The following is a 17622-nucleotide window of genomic DNA, read 5'->3' as shown; positions in this document are numbered from 1 at the left end:
GGAAAGAAATCTGCTTGGAATGAGTTAGGAGGAGCTGGTCGGCCGTGTTAGTATGAGGGGGCGGAGCCCTGAGCACGGCTCGACAGGTCTGTCATAGACAGACGTGGTGTCATTGGAGCTTCCGTAGTTGGTCATGCTGAGGCGATTCCCATAGTGAAACACCTCACTCTGTTATCAAAGAACCAGGGATTACGTTAAGTAACCCAACGTTATCCTGGCTGTGTGCTTTGGGCCATTGTCATGTTGGAAGACCAGCCATGACCCATCTTCCATGCTCTGACTGAGGGAAGGATGTTGTTGCTCACAATGAATGACCCCATTCATCCTGTCCTTAATACAGTGCAGTCATCCTATCATCTTCACAGAAAAGCACCCCCAAAGCATGATGTTTCCACCCCCATGCTTCACAGTAGGGATGGTTTTTCTTGGGATGCAACTCATCCTTCTTTTTCCTCCAAACAGGGCAAGTGAAGTTTAGTCCAAAAAGTTCTATTTTGGTCTCATCTGACAACATGATTTTCTCCCACACCTCCTCTGAATCATCCAGATGGTCACTGGCACACTTCAGACGGGCCTGGACATGTGATGACTTGAGCAGGGGAACCCTCCGTGCAATGCATAATTTGAGACCATGGTAAATGGTAAATGGCGTGTATTTGTATAGCGCTTTACTAGTCCCTAAGGACCCCAAAGCGCTTTACACATTCAGTCATCCACCTATTCACACATACATTCACACACTGGTGATGGCAAGCTACATTGTAGCCACAGCCACCATGACAGCATAGTGCTCTACTGACAGTGACCTTTAAAACTGTGGTCCCAGCTCTCGTCATGTCATTGACCAGCTCCTCCCATGTAGTTTTGGGCTGATTCCTCACCTTTCTTATCATCAGTGATACCCCATGAGGTGAGATCTTGCATGGAGCCCCAGTCCGAGGCAGACTGCCTCCCATTCTCGTTTAAGAAATACCACAAGCAAGCATGCTCATCTTTAGCCCCTTCCATTTTCTAACAATTGCTCCAACAGCTGATCTATTTTCACCAAGCTGCTTGGCAATTGCCCCGTAGTCCTTTCCTGCCTTGTGGAGGTCCACATTTTTGTCTCTTATGTATTTTGACAGCTCTGTGGTCTTGCCCATGGTAGTAGTTGGAGTCTGACTGACTGTGGGGTGGACAGGTGTCTTGAAAGAGCTCAGACAGGTGCTACTAATTTAGATAAAAGTAGAGGTGAACTTTTTAAAAGGCATAGTAACAGGTCTTTGAGAGCCAGAATTCTTGCTGGTTGACAGGTGTTCAAATACTTATGTGCAGCAGTGCATACAAATAAATTATTTAAAAATCATACATTGTGATTTCCTGAATTGTTTTTTAAATGCTGTATCTCACACTATCTCTCACTTCTGAGTAAGAGATAGATAGCCTAGTTTACATTTGACCTCCCTGGATAAAGGTCAGGTTTGAGTATGTCCTGTCACAGCATGTCTTTATGACTCTCTGTCAAATTTTAACCAACGAGTCGTTTTATTTTGTCGTTGGTGAATAAGAGCTTATTGGACTGGCCATTAACAATACAAAGGTATACTTACATACATACACACACACAGTATACTGTAGGTATACAAAACTATACACAGAACAGGACATGGACATGCCCATGAAATTGAGATGAGCTACAGATTCCAGTGAAATTGGAGGCAAGCAGAATTAATCCTGCCTCCAGAGACAATAGAAGATAGACGAAGAAGAATCCTTTAATTGTCCCACAAGGGAAAATTTGGTTATAGCAAACTGCATCCACTAGTAACAGTAATGTAAAAGATGGATGCAAACCATAGACAGTATAAAACATTACCCACTGATTTCTAAGCTCATGTTTTGAAGCCAGGAGAGGGGCGTTTCTGCTGTCACCATCTGACTGTGAAGTGAAGGGTGAAGTCTGACCTTTAGATCACTTGCTGATTGCCAAGTGACTTGTGATTGGCAAGCCAATAGCCAGTGAGCAAGCAGAAATTAACATAACTAATCCTCATTTTTGAAACAAGGCATGGTACTAAGACTTATAAAATAGATATTTTTTTATTCAGTATGACACAAAATGAATGTCTATAACACCTAAGCAAAGACTCTTAGTGATCCCGTACGTGTCAGGAGTATCAGAACAGTTGAGACACATTTTTTCTAAACACCGCATCTCTGTGTCTTTTAAACCCCAAAACATGCTGCACCAAAAATTGGTCCACCCCAAGGATTGGGTCCCCCGACACAAACAGAGTAACACAGTGTACGCTGTTAAGTGCCAGGAGGATTGCCAGGACTTATACATCGGGGAAACCAAACAACCTCTGGCGAAGTGAATGGCACAACACAGAAGATCTACCTCATCAGGCCAGGACTCTGCAGTCTATTTACACCTACAGGGCATGGGACATTCTTTCAATGATGAAGATTTACACATCCTGGACAGGGAGGAGTGCTGGTCTGAACGGGTAGTCAAGGAGGCCATTTACGTGAAAAGGGAAAGACCATCTCTGAATCGAGGAGGGGGTATACCTTTGACCATCTTACAATGCTGTGATTACAGCCATTCCCCAACTCTCTGTGAATGGTACTCATGGCTATAGATCATTGGTCTTTGATCAATAATCAGTGGTTGTTGACCAATGGTCAATCAAGGAACTCACCTCACAGCCCCTTGTTCATTCAGTGGGCTGGTTTCAGTTATTGTACAAATGTACTGTTTATAAGATTTGGGGAAACCTGCAGTCAGCTGAGACTGAAGAAGTCACTTGGATCAGTGACAAAACATTTCTCCCATTGAAAATGCTACATCCAGATGAACAGCATCAGCCTTTTGGGAATGCCTATAACAATGAACTCAGCAGCAATGTGTTTACAGAGGTCAAGAAAGACAGTCTTTTCTCTTTTGACTTATATGGGACTAGAAATGTTTTTTGTAACTGTATGGTGTCTTTCATATAGAATACAGGCCTTAAAGCTTCTGGCACCACATATGGTTTCCTTCATTGTTCTGCTGCAGCTTGTTGTTGTCACATCAGATTTGGATATGGGAGTTAATGTTGCCTGGGTCAGTTCCTTGGTTCTTTGTGTTCCTTGAGACATTCCTGTGCTGCTTTTGCAATATGATGGTTTAGTATGTTATAATAAATACTCTCTCTCTCTCTCGCTCATACACACACACAGACACATACATATATAGATATATACACATGCAGCAATATGTTGCTTGTGCACTGCATGCCATTCACAAGACTGAGCTATCCATTCAGTAGAATTAATCCACCCATTTGCATTTCTTGACTATATGACTCACCCTTTGGGTATTCAGTGAGTGTGTGCATGTATATGTGTGTGTGCCTGTATGTGTGCGTGTATGTGCACAAGAGTTCTCCGGTATGTGACAGGCAACTTAACATTATCTGTGCTGCACACACCACTCTGCTCATTTTGTGACCCATTTTATACTAGTTACACACTCCTGTTACCCATGACAACGCATGGCTCAAAAACGTGTCACACAAAGAGTTAGTGTGTACACCTTCAGTAAAGTAAAATAAAGTGTTTTGAGAGGTATTTGCATGCTTATTTAATATGGTTTATTTAGGATGTTCCCAGATGGGCATTGAAATATCTGTTCCTGAATGAGATGTTTGAATGAGCAAGAAAGGAAAATTTTAATGTATTCACTGAAGTTTGTTAGCTTGTTTTTGAATCAAGGATAAGCTCAAAAATGTGTAAAATATTTATCTGTCTTCCAACATGTGCAGCAGAACAACAGAAACCCACAAGATCCAACATGCATACAGATGAGTCACATATAGAAGATATTCACTAGAATTCACGGCCATGATTCACTAGTTATAAAATATGACTATTCAAGAGTGTTCTCCTACATTGCCCTCAAATTTTAAGGGTTAACTTAACCCCACTAACTGCATTTCTTTGGACTGTGGGAGGAAGCTGGAGTACCCACGCCAACACAGGGAGAACATGCAAACTCCACACAGAAAGACCCTGGCCTGGTGGTGGAGAGAACTGACGGGGCTAGAAGGACAGACCATATTTCTATTGTATTTGTTTATTTTCACTCGCTACCTGATACAGAATTCAACTTGTTGTCTGTACCGTTACATTCAAGGTCTTGAATAATCAAGCCACATCATATCATAAAGATAGTACCGCATTGTTCCAGGAGAGTTCTTCGCTCTCAGACTGCATGCTTGCTTGTGGTATTTCTTAAAGGAGAATGGGAGGCAGAGCTTGAGCTTTGAGCTGATTGCTGCCCCTTCCTGAGCCTGGTTCTGGCAGACTTTACTTCCTGTTAAAAGGGAGTTTTTCCTTCCTATTGTCATCAAGTGATGCTCATAGAGAGTCATCTGACTGTTAGAATTTTCTCTTGTAGGGTCTTTGCTAAAAAAAAATCTAAAGTGTGTTGAGGTAACAGTTTGGGTGATTTGATGTGATACAAAATGAAATTGAATTTAATTAAATGTAAATGACACAGTAAGCAGTTGTAATCATGTCAACCTCTTTGTGTAAAAGGCTTAACTTCTTTGAGTTTTAATATTAGAAGGAAGCCTTATTATTGATCAGATGAAATGTAATAGGTGGCTTTGATCTACACTTTACAAGTGTTCTCAAAGTTTTGATGACTGAGTGCCAGTTTACAGAGCCAGCAGATCAGTGAGGGCCTCACACATATAATACACACACTGGATACATTTTAATATATATATATTTTTATGTGTCTGTTCAGAGAATGTCCATTTCAATTGGCAATTTTCATTTTTGTACTGGTCCATAATTGGAAGGAGGAAGTAGTTCTCTTTACACCGGCTGTATTTATTAATGTTTTGTGTGATGTGAAAAGAAGGGCAAAAATTTAATGGAAACGTTCCCTTGGTCTCACACAATAACATAGTGTGACATAAATTGTGCATTCAATAGTGCATTCTTTTCTTTACTTTGAGGCAGCAGAAAATATAACCTCCAGGCCAATGACAGCCTGAAAGTTGTTCTTTGAGAACTCTGGCTTTGGAGACTTGTTCAAGTAAAGCAACCTGCTGCCATGATTCACTAGTTATAAATATGACTGTGGCTGAAGTTTCCAGTAGAACATTGCTTTCTAAGCAGCACTTTCAAAGCTAGAAACATGACATCTGAAGAATGTGAAAGTGTCAGAAGTCAAATTGGTATTCTAAGCAAAGAGGGACTCTCAGCATCAAATTATAGCTAGAGTGAAGGTCTAAACTCAAGGTCTAAGTGGGTAGTGCATGACTCTTGAAACACTTTAAAATGCTACTTTGAGCAAGTGAAGGAGAAGGAGAACCCATTCTTGTGATACCGTCTGGTTTGCATTTCAATGGAGCAATGTTGCAGTAGGACAGTGACTTTACTGGTACAGTTGGTTTAATGGGAATGACAATCATGACTCTTTTTATTAGACCGAGTAAGAAGCTGGTTGTCTATTTACTTATGAAAGATACCACAATGTGGCAACTGATAGCTGGATAATATATTGACAAAACAACCAATGAAAAAACGTCAGTAATATCAGTAAATAATATAGCTATACATGTTTGAAATTGCCATAAAAGTGTGGCAATAACTATGACCACTAAGGTCTCATTAAGAGGATGATAAGAATGTTAGGTTATTTTTCAAAGTTGCAAACTTTATTAGTTTGGGTAAGGCTACAGAATGAAAATTAAAAACTTTAACTGTACGGTTTTTACTAAACTAACTAACTTTAATTTATTAAACTCCCACCGTAAGGGTGTGTTTTCACTGATGAAACTGTGTCGTACTCAGGCTCGGACATCTGATTGCTGCCTTTTATAAGCTTTATTGCACAAGCTAACACCAGTACAGTAACCGTGCCTCAACAGAAGCCAGGTAATCAACTGAAAGACACAAAATAAAACAACCATACAACATTAACAAAGCAACACTATTAATGACAGTACAGTTTGGTAATAGTTATATTTATAGCTTTAACATGTTATTTAGTCAACACAGAAACTCACCAGCTCGGCTTCATCAGTCATAACAGCAATATGATATGATATGTTTTTGATATGTTTTTTTTATTGATTAGCATTCAAATATCTCAGTGAAGACAGAACAAAGATCTACCACAAAGCAAGAAAGCATGAGACAAGGCTAATCAAAAGGTATTGGCTGAAGCATTTGCTTATTACGCCAACCCTTTTAACAAAAGATCTTTTAGCATGCAGCTCCTGTACAAAGGGCTCGAAGCAAATAATAAAACAAAGCAAAAACAAAACAAACAAACAAACAAACAAGAAAAAAACAAAAAAAACAAAAAACTTTCCACCTTAGTAAGTAACTACATCAAAGCAAAAGAATCAAGAGGTTTTTTTGTTTTTTGTTTTTGTTTTTCTTTGCTCTTTTCATTCTTGATATATATATTTTTCTAATACTCTATTTTTAAACATATTTTTAAACTAGGAAAATGAACTACACCTTTTTAAATCACTGTCATAACTATTCCACAGGTTAACTCCTCTAACAGAAACACATCTCTGCTTTATATTTGTCCTTATCTTGTTTTTTTTAAAGAAATCTGTTCCCCTTAAGTCATATTGACTCTCTCTGACTTTGAACAGCTTCTGAGTACTGGGGCAAAGCAAGTTATTTTGTGCTTTATACATTATCTGTGCCATTTTATATTCAACTAAATCATAAAATTTCAGGGTATTCAGATTAATAAACAAAATGTTAGTTGGTTCTATATAGTTTGATTGGTTTATAATTCTTATAGCTCTTTTTTGCAACTTGAAAATAGGAAGAGTGTTCGTTTTATATGCATTACCCCATATCTCCAGACAGTAAGTCATATATGGAAGCAACAGAGTACAATAGAGTGTGCATAATGATTTTTTGTTCAGGACATGCTTTGTTTTATAGAGAATAGCAATGGTTTTTGACATTTTTGTTTTCACATGGTTTATATGAGACTTCCAACTCAGCTTATCATCAATTATCACTCCAAGAAATTTATTTTTGTACACTCTTTCAATTTCAATTCCATTAACCCTGATTTTAGATACATTTTTCATTTGTCTAGTGCCAAAAATAATCAATTTTGTTTTCTTTATATTTAATGATAACTTATTTACATCAAACCAGTTTTTTAATATATTTAACTCCTTTTCCGCTGTAGTCAGAAGCTGTTCTAGGTTTTTACCTGAGCAATACAGAGTGGTATCATCAGCAAACAATACACATTTTAACAGTTTAGAAATGCTACATATGTCATTTATGTATAATATAAATAATTTAGGGCCCAGCACAGAGCCCTGAGGAACACCACAAGTTACCTTCAACTGCTTAGATTTTACATTATTGAATTCGACATATTGATATCTGTCATCCAGGTAACTTTTCATCCACTTGTATGCTAACCCTCTTATGCCATATCTCTCTAGTTTATTCATTAATATAGAATGATCAATCGTATCAAACGCCTTTTTTAAGTCTATAAAAACACCAACAGTATATTCCTTATTATCTATAGCATTAGATATCCCTTCTACAAGTTCCATCACTGCCATCGAAGTGGACCTTTTCACTCTAAAGCCATATTGGTTATCACTTAGGAGATTATGCTTCTCAATATATTTATCAAGTCTATTAACAAATAACTTTTCTAAAATTTTTGAGAACTGTGGGAGCAGTGATATTGGCCTATAATTGGTAAACTGACTTCTCTCTCCGTTTTTATGGATTGGAATAACTTTTGCTATTTTCATTTGTGAGGGAAATACACCAGTTTGAAAGGACAGATTACAAATGTATGCGAAAGGTTGCACTATATATTCTATAATACTTTTAACTAATATCATGTCAATACCAAAACAGTCAGTGGACTTTTTATTTTTAAATGTCTTCACAATGTTAATTATTTCTCTATGAGTTACAGCACCAATAAACATGGAGGACACATTCTGAGTAATATGTTTATTTAGGTCGTTATTATTTCTTGACTCTGGAATTTCTTTTGCTAAATTAAAGCCAACATTTACAAAGAAATCATTAAATTCATTTGCAATGTCTTTAGTTTTATCAAGCACAATATCTTTATCTTTTTTAAAATAATCTGGATAATTCTTATTTTTTGAGCCCTTTTTGATTATACTATTTAATATCCTCCATGTTTCTTGTGTGTTACTTCTACTTTGCTCCAATAATTTGTGGTAATATTCTTTCTTACTTGTTCTTATAATATTTACTAATCTATTTTTATATAACTTGTACTTTATTTCAGCATCTTTTGTCCTCTGTTTTATGAATCTCTTATATAGATTATTTTTCTTTTTAAATGCATCTTCTATCCCCTTTGTGATCCATGGCTTATTTGATCTGTGATGCTTTCTAGTGATTTTCATTAAAGGACAATGTTTTTCATATAGTGAAATTACAGTTGATAAGAATGCATCATATGCACTATTTGAATCTTCATTTGCAAAAACCTCATTCCAATTGTGTTCCTTTAAGTCCACCTGGAGGGCAGCAATGGCTCTTGTTGTTCTAAGTCGTATCATATCAAATATTTGATTCTTTTGTTTAGTTTTAATCCCAAAATAATTTTGAAAAATTGCAAAAACAGGAAGATGATCGCTTATATCAGTTATAAGAAGTCCACCTACTATTTCATGGTCAATTTTATTTGTGAATATATTATCTATCAATGTAGCTGTATCAATTGTTATTCTACTTGGTTTTATAATTACAGGGAAAAGGGAGTTACTATACATTGTATTTATGAAATCTGTTGTTTTCTGATGTCCATTTGGGTTTAGCAAATCTATATTAAAATCACCACAAATTATTTGCACTTTTTTATCATTTAGGTTGCTAAACATAGCAGCAAGTTTTTCATTGAATGTCTCAAGGCATGAACCTGGTGTCCTATAGATGCAACTTATAATTATATTGTTAGCTTTTTCAACATGGATTTCAATAGTGACACATTCCAATACGTTATCTATGGTGCTTGACATACATTCAATCAGACTACATTTCAAAACTTTATCTACATATAAGGCAACACCGCCTCCTTTTTTATTCACCCTGTTCATTGTAAATAATTCGTATCCTTCCAGTCCCATTTCACTAATTTTCTCATTATCGAGCCATGTTTCTGATATTGCAATTATATTAAACTTTTTTAACTTACTTAAACATTCTGTAATTTTAGAAAAAATTTTATACAGGCTTCTACTATTGAAATGTATGACCGACAATGCATTTGCCATTTTAATATTCATATTGAATTGGTCATCTGTATAGTACTCACAAGTATTATTGGTGTTATTGTAGAAGTGGGTATCTGGGTCAATGTTACTTTCAGGGTCATGCATGTTGTGCTCTGCATAGTTAAACGTTTTGAAGTTCGTTTTCTCAGCGTGTGTGGCAAAATAACCACCTTGACAGTCTTTTTCATAATCAAATTCTTCCTCTTCAATATCTCTGAATGGAAACCTATAATCTGTGTCCAAACTTGTCATTTATGTGTTTTTGTTTTTGTTGTTGTTTTTTGAGCCGTAAGGCCAGAAACACTTTCCATACCCATTGTTCATTATCCAATCGTCACTTTTCCAATAGATTCCAGAGCAGATTCCTGATTATTTATATTGCTCTAAGTCTTTGAGTTCTCTTATCATCACAACTTTCGCTTCTTCGGGATTGCCATTTAGTCTTATCATTACTTTGCAGTTCCTCGTCCATGTCGCTTGTATCTTATTTTGTTTTCTCAGGCTGCATGCCTGTCTTGCAATTTCAGCAGTCTTTTTCGTTAAATGTTCATTTAAATACACACCAGTCCCTTTAAGCTTCTTACCCTGTTTCAGTAACTCAATCTTTGTTTTGCGACTCACAAACCGAAGAATAATTGATGGCTTTGTTTTACTGTCTTTCCTGGGGAGCGTGTGGCATGCTGCAATATGATGGCTCTGAATACTTACATTCTTCGTTTGAAGGAATTTTATCACTTGCTGTTCAAGCGTTTGCAGCTCCTCTACCGGGGCATCTTCACCATCTTTACCTCCCCCAGCTGTTACTCTGGCGTAGGTTCGGTGTTGCGTCTCCAGTCCACTTATGACTAAATCATCCATTCTTGTGTATTGTTCAAGGTCCTCGATTCGCCGTTCCAAGTCGTCTATTTTCTTGTCCTTGTCCTTTATGAGGTTTTTTAGTTGTTTTATTTCATCCATTAGGTCATGTAGCATACCTTGTTGTTTAGCCACTTTGCTCAGTTCATCAGACATGAAATTAAGCGATTTCCTAATCTCCTCCAACTCCTCTTCAACTCCTGGGTTAACTTGTTGGTTGAGCCTTGGCCTAGTGGCTGCTGCAGGAGCCTGGGCCTAGTGGCTGCTGGAGGATCCTGGGCCTAGTGGCTGCTGGAAGAGCCTGGGCCTAGTGGCTGCTGGAAGAGCCTTGGCCTGGTGGCTGCTGGAGGATCCTGGGCCTGGTGGCTGCTGGAAGAGCCTGGGCCTGGTGGCTGCTGGAGGATCCTGGGCCTGGTGGCTGCTGGAAGAGCCTGGGCCTGGTGGCTGCTGGAGGATCCTGGGCCTGGTGGAGCAGGAGGGTCCTGGGCCTGGTGGCTGCTGGAGGGTCCTGGGCCTGGTGGAGCAGGAGGGTCCTGGGCCTGGTGGCTGCTGGAGGGTCCTGGGCCTGGTGGCTGCTGGAGGGTCCTGGGCCTGGTGGCTGCTGGAGGGTCCTGGGCCTGGTGGCTGCTGGAGGATCCTGGGCCTGGTGGAGCAGGAGGGTCCTGGGCCTGGTGGCTGCTGGAGGATCCTGGGCCTGGTGGCTGCTGGAGGATCCTGGGCCTGGTGGCTGCTGCAGGAGCCTGGGCCTGGTGGCTGCTGGAAGAGCCTTGGCCTAGTGGCTTATTTTTCAGTTTTGGTGAAACAAGCTACCAATTGTCTGGTGTTCGTTTCTTTTTCCTTCAGGATCATATGTCACATGAAAACCAAAATAGTTCCAAACGCCACATCTGAATGAAGGTGGGGGAGGTTCAATTTACCATGTTGCAACGAGAGCTTAACTTCTGTCTGCTAGCTTCTCCCTTAGCTTCAGAAACTGCACCTTGGATCATTGGCGTGTGCTACATTGATTTTCAATATCAATGAAAAGAAGATCCGGCAGTTAGGATCTATGAGCGGCCGTTAATACGTACCATCCCAGACTTAGATAAATCACTCCGTCTTAAATAAATTTGTCATTTAAAGCAAATATGGGTCTCGCTGATAATAAATCACAACAAACAAATTGGCATGTTAGTAATATGGGAAAAAACCACACATTAACAAAAACTAGATTGACAGACTTTATCAAGTCCTGGTCTTGTTAAGGTGCATGCTTGTTCTCTGTCGCAACACACTAGAACTTTTCTCATGAAGCACATAGCAGGATATGGTCTCCTTCAGACATGTTTGTACAGCTTTTTCATATTGCTTCAATACAGTACCAATGGGTCTCTGCATGCCATATTAAAACTGTATACGAAAACCTATTACCCCGACCTCCTCATCATCTATTTTTCAACTTTGTTTCTTAAAATCTGTTTTCCATCTTCTTCTTTTTTTAAAAAAAAAAAAAAAAAATCTAATCCCTAAAAAAGAAGTTTGTCAGTCAAACTGAAAACAGGAGCAAACAGACATTTCTGGAACATGGCCTTGTTTGTACGTTCTCAATGTTTTACAGTCTGTGTGTGTGCTTGTGTTTGTGAGTATGTTAATTTTCTTGTATGTTACAGAAGGAGCCAGAAGATCTTCAAAAAATTTTCCCCATGCTGTATGTGTTTGTGTATGCAAACCCAGAAGACTTAAATGTGCAATGGAGAGAAAGTGTTTGCACTGCAGTTCTCGATAATTTGTTCTCCTTCCCTGTTTTTCCCTCCCTCGTTCTACCTTCTTTACTTTCCTATTCCTCTTCCAACTCATTTTAAATTCCCACCATCTCTCTCTTTGACTCAGTTCATCTCTTTGTGAAAAAATACCTGTAGTGAAATGTGTGGTCATGTGTATCTGTGACTAATCGTGATGCAGTGCAGAGGTAGACTCTTGCACAAGTCACCTCAGCTCTGACTTGACTTATCAGTGCTGCAAATGCTATAAAACAGACACATGTAGAATTACAACTCTATGTATTTGTCAAGAGTCTCAGAAGTTTTACTTCAGTCTATACTTTGATATAAAACAATTTATGGCGTATTCAACCAATAACTTCCTTTCTTACCAAAGACAACTGAGACAAAGGCAAAATATATTGCTCAGAGAAAATGCACAAGTGTCACAGTGGATCAGAAAGTTTCCATGACAAATACATATACATAGATATATTAAGTTCATCACTAAGGAAATTTTGAACAACTGAGATTATTAATAAAATTGAACTAACATTTTCAATCTTAAAAAATATATAAAAAATTAAAAGAATATTTAAGTCTAAATCTCCACAATTTTATTCCACAAACTTGCAGTTATACCCTTTCCTATTGAAGAAAAGCATACATTAAGGTCAGGCAATAACATTGGTTTCCTTCACTTGGGACAAACAAAGTCTGCCTAGCTTTGTAAATTTATGCCACCATCCAAGTACTGTTTGACAAAGAAAGAACTAGAAAGAACTCAAGCTAACAGTTCTATTCACAAAGCCAATGTCAAAATAATCACAGAAAATAAGATGTTTGACATTAATTAGTTCCACAGACTTTCCTTTTTGTATCATGCATAAATCTGCCTCGGGAAATGTCATGCACATTTGTCCAAGGTGTCAAGAAACATGTTAGTCTGTCACTCCATCTTTTAAATCCATTTGAAGTAGATTATAATTAAACACCTTCGCTCGATCCTACTTGTTAGGCTCACAATATTGTTTGACAATGTGGCAGGAAAGCACAAGTCAAGGAAAGGAGGGGGAGAGACTGATAGACAAGAGACAGTAATTTGGATACAATGAACCTTAATGAGACAAAAGTAAGCCTTTTGTTGGCACTTATGTAGTGATGTCTTTTTAAGAAAGGAAACAGCTGAAGATGCTTTACATAATAATATTACCTAACTACCTCTCTCTCTATATATGTATGTATATATATGTATGTATGTATGTGTGTATATATATATATATATATATATATATATATATATATATATATATATATATATATATGTATATCTCCTTCATCCCAGCTTACCAGTAGTCCCATAAATGGCACTGAGATGGCAGTTTCTCTGCCCTTCATCCTTTTCCAGCTCTTTTTGTCAAACATCCCTCGCACTACCATCCCAGCTTCTCTGCCCTCTATTTCCCCTTTCATTTTTCTGCTTCAAATTTTCCTGGCATGGGGTGTCACGTTCTCTGTCCTCTGTCCCCCTTTATCGGCATTCCTCCTCTAACATTCCTGGCAGCAGGATGTGCACTACCTTTCCTCATTCCAGCTTTCACACATTTTAAACACCAACTACCAGATGCTTCCAGGATCTCTCAGTATTCCTTCTCATTGTTTTACTTTTTTTCTTCAGCAAGCTTCAGTTGCTGCTGGGCCCTCCAGCTCACAGCATTTCTCCTCCTGCTCCTATCGGCAGCACCGGGTTGGACCGAGTTGTAAATGCCACTAACTCAAACCCTTTTTCTCCATCTTTCATAGCAGCTTCCAGCAATGTACGGCCACAACTAACAGCTCAGGCCCTCATTCTCTCTGTCATCAAACCCACTCTTCAATCAAACTCTGCTGAATTCTCCCAACCTACAACAATTCCATCACCTAGTGCGCTATTTTCAAAAACATCTCCAGCCTCAGCACAATCCCAGAAACAAATAATGACTAGTAAATATACACACTTGGCAAATCTTATTCTCCCCCTCCTAAGTAGCCTGTGCCACCTGGAGAGACTAACACCCAAAAAGGTGTTATCCTCAGATATACCTCAGTCTTAGGAGCTTACTCCACTGGAATTTGGTTACACTTCTTCCCTCTACATAAATGTCTTCTGCTCTTCTTTCCCCTCCTGAAGGGAAGAATAAATCATTACAGCCCAAATCACATCACAACCCAAAGGGCATACATCAGCTCTACCCACATATGCTCCAGCTGTTCCTCTAAAATTCAAATGTCGGAATCCACATTGTCTTATACTAGCATGCCCTTGCCTCTGGCACTGACATAAAGGGTAGATTAGTTATGGACCAATGGGCCACACTATTTGTAACAACATCATTGATTTTGGGTGTAACATGTCTGTGTCACTGTCTCCACACCTGCTCCTTCTGTGATAATGGATACCTGCCCTGCTTACGGATGTATTTATTTAATTTATTTTTCTTTGTTTTAAAGGTGTTTCAGAAGGCTACCACTCAGGGATTGTCAAATAGCCATCAGTATTATTTACACTCATATACTGTTGACATGCTATCTGATATCCTCGTGTTGGTGATGTTCCTGGATCAACGTATTAATGTTTGTCCAGGACCAACATTGCATCTGACCAGTCACATTGTTACGATGTCATAACTTTGTGAATCTGGAACAACCCGCTGATGTCCATTCAAGAAAAAAGCAGCAAAAAGGGGGAGTCAGGGTTAGAGTTACGGTTTCGAGTGTGGTATGTTTCCACCTTACAAAACTATGCCATCTCTACAATGTCATTGGTCACTTGCAGTGTTGATTCTGGACCAACATTAGTTTTATTGATCCGGGAACAAACACCAACACGATGATATCTGATTAAGCTACTGTTGACAGTCCGATTGAGAGAATTTAAGGAGAGGTTTATGATTGGCTTCTTTGTCCATTTGACACATCAGCTCAGTAGGCAGCCAGGAAACATTCACGGAAAAAAACACATCAACATATATCAGCCCCACATGGAGGCCATATCCCCAGCGTCAATTACTTAATTCTCGATGATTCTCAGCCAAAGCTGAAAACATTCACGGCAGTCATAATGCAGTTGGTGACTCCTTATCTCATCTCTCTCTCTCAGAGACAAAGACATTACCATCAAAAAAAGAACAATTACATCACACTGACTATTGTGGTTACTTGAATTAGAAAAGTGTATTAAGCAATAAGCATTACACTAAACTTACTGTAACTTAATAGATATTTAAGCTATCTTATATATTATGGTATTAGTGGGGAAGTTGTTTGCTCCATTGGTACTGAAAATACTTTGTAACATTTTGATGACTGGTTTTGTTATATTTCTCAGGATTAACTAAAGTTTACTCCTCAGCATATTTATGAGTGTGGAATCCTTTTTAAGTTCACTTCATTTGAGCTGTGCCTCAGTTACTTCTGCTTAGCTTTTCAAACATGAAGAAACTGCTGGCTATTAGTTGTCCTCTTTATACCCCCAAATGCTTGCATATGAGATATCTGAGTTGCTGCAATTGTTTGAAGTTACTTTTTCTGACCTAATTCAACTTTTGGAGGGCTGACTCTTGCATTTTTTGAGTGTCCTTATGTTATGAGACAAGTAGGCAAGACCAATTGGCATTGTTCTCACCTGGCCAAATAGCTGGTCAGTGTTTAATCATCCAGTCAGTCAATCCACCATCCAAGAAAAAGACTGAACAAGTTTTAGTGAATTTAGAGCAGAGTTGAACTAGAAAATGGGTCATGAGCTTTTTTCTGGTTTGCCAACATGACACAAGGCTGTTTTGATGACTTGTTCCCTGGGTGTCACACCCAAGTGCTCTGCACCAAATGCAAAGTGAATATGCCATCAAAAATATGAAATGTTCAGAATCACAGTTAATCAGGTGTCCCCTCAGAAATCATTACACTTATGAATATTTTTTTTCAAGATTTTTAAGTTACAGATGCTATGAATTCCTAATACATAAAAAAGTGACTGCACTAGTTAGAACAAAAGCTTTACATTATCCTCAAAATGTGAGCTGACTTTTTCAGAGATGAGTCAAAGAGATGTGTCTGAACACTCTGTGACCGTCAAACATCATCTCCAGGGATTTGGCTGAGTTTTTGGTGAGCCTGAAATCAGATTTTCTCTTTATTTTTTTGTGTATCACATTTTGTGTTGCTTTCTTTTCTTTCTTTCTTTTTTTTTATTAGTGTACGCATCATTACTTTTATTCATGAATGTGATCATAGAACTCTACTGGTAATTTTAGTTTGCAAGTTTTTTGCAAGTTTTTTGCAAGTTTTTTTTATTAATACCAGTATGTGTATACCATTAGGTATTTGTGTACATTGTGTAGATAAAGTGTACATTATGGGCTGTATGACCATGTATATGTATGTGTGTGTGCAAAGTGTAAGTCACTGCAAGCTGAAGTGATCAATTCACACCCCTACATGATGAGATAGTTTCATAACCAGTTCATGTGGAGTACCAATGACGGTACATTACCACACCCACACAACCCCACAACCTCTCGTACACACACATACTCACAAACTGTATATGCTTTGTTATGAAACTTCAAACACTCTCTTAGCACAAGAAAAGCATCCCTTTAAACCACTCTCAGCAAATTCACAAGAGAAAGTTTGTATAGCCCGTGAGTGTTTGTATGTGAGCGCTGAGGATGTCTTTTTGTGGTCCTCTCCTCCTCTTGTGAGGACCAACTGAAAGAGATGAGCAGGAAAATCCATTATACGTGCATTGTTCTGTCAATTTAGTTAATGTTTCATACGGTATGTCGTTTTAAAGGTCACAGACTTTGATAAGTTTCTGCATGAAAAATCAGTTAAATCATAATAATTTTTTTATTCATTAGCCCTTTATTTAAAGTGCAGAGAGAATTTTTTTAATTTACTAATCTAAAATCATTTGGATGGGTGTAGAACTTAAGAATCTTTGTATGAAATGAACCTACTGCAATCCAATGAAGATGCTGTACCCGAGGTTAAACTGCACTGCAGTTTTCTGCACTTTGGGGATTTAGCTATCTGCATTCTACAATATATCTGTAGATCTTACATTGGTTTTTGAAGTTTAAGTGAATGAAATCATTCAGCGGGTTACTTATGAAGGAAAGTGCTCAACACAAAGCTGGAAAAAAAATGTCTGGAGTTCAGTGGACAGGTATGGTTGATATGGTCAGTTGTGTTAAAAAAATAAACAAATAAGTAATGCACAGCTACTGTTGATATAATTGATTAAAACTGTAGGCATCTGAATGATATTTAAAATGATTTTAAATGCATTGTGCAGTACTGTTTCACATTTAATGTTTAATGTTTACTGCCAATGAAACATATTATTCTCAAAAAGAAGAAACACAACAAAACAATGAATAACACGTGGAATCCCCCACTGACATCCAAAGTGCTTCATTTCCACCTTAATTTTCTCCTAATGTACTGCAGTAGTCAAAATGAATCAACTTTTAGGTCCTGGAACCTGGTGAGAAAGCCAAATACTGAATTGAGGCTATTCCTGTCTCCTTTAGAGTCTATAATACTTTAAAAGTTGTTAATGTGAGCTCTGAAGTCAGTCCTTTCACTGCACAGAATGGCTGCCAGTCTGCAAATGACCTCCTTTTTCAGACTCTGCTGGACTTCAGCTTTCCTTCAGTTTATTTTAAGAACTTAAAACATAT

The 17622-nt window shown here is 38.2% G+C and overlaps 1 pseudogene; it reads right to left on the bottom strand.

Annotated features, from left to right (window-relative positions):
- Window positions 1-24: 24 nt before the first annotated feature.
- On the bottom strand, window positions 25-1142 carry LOC148102785 (uncharacterized; annotated as a pseudogene).
- Between the last annotated feature and the right edge of the window lie 16480 nt (window positions 1143-17622).

Source organism: Neolamprologus brichardi, chromosome 5 (assembly GCF_056152115.1).
Source record: "Neolamprologus brichardi isolate AB-2024 chromosome 5, ASM5615211v1, whole genome shotgun sequence".
In the NCBI taxonomy this organism is placed as follows: Eukaryota; Metazoa; Chordata; class Actinopteri; order Cichliformes; family Cichlidae; genus Neolamprologus; species Neolamprologus brichardi.
This window is presented reverse-complemented; position numbering and strand designations above follow the sequence as displayed.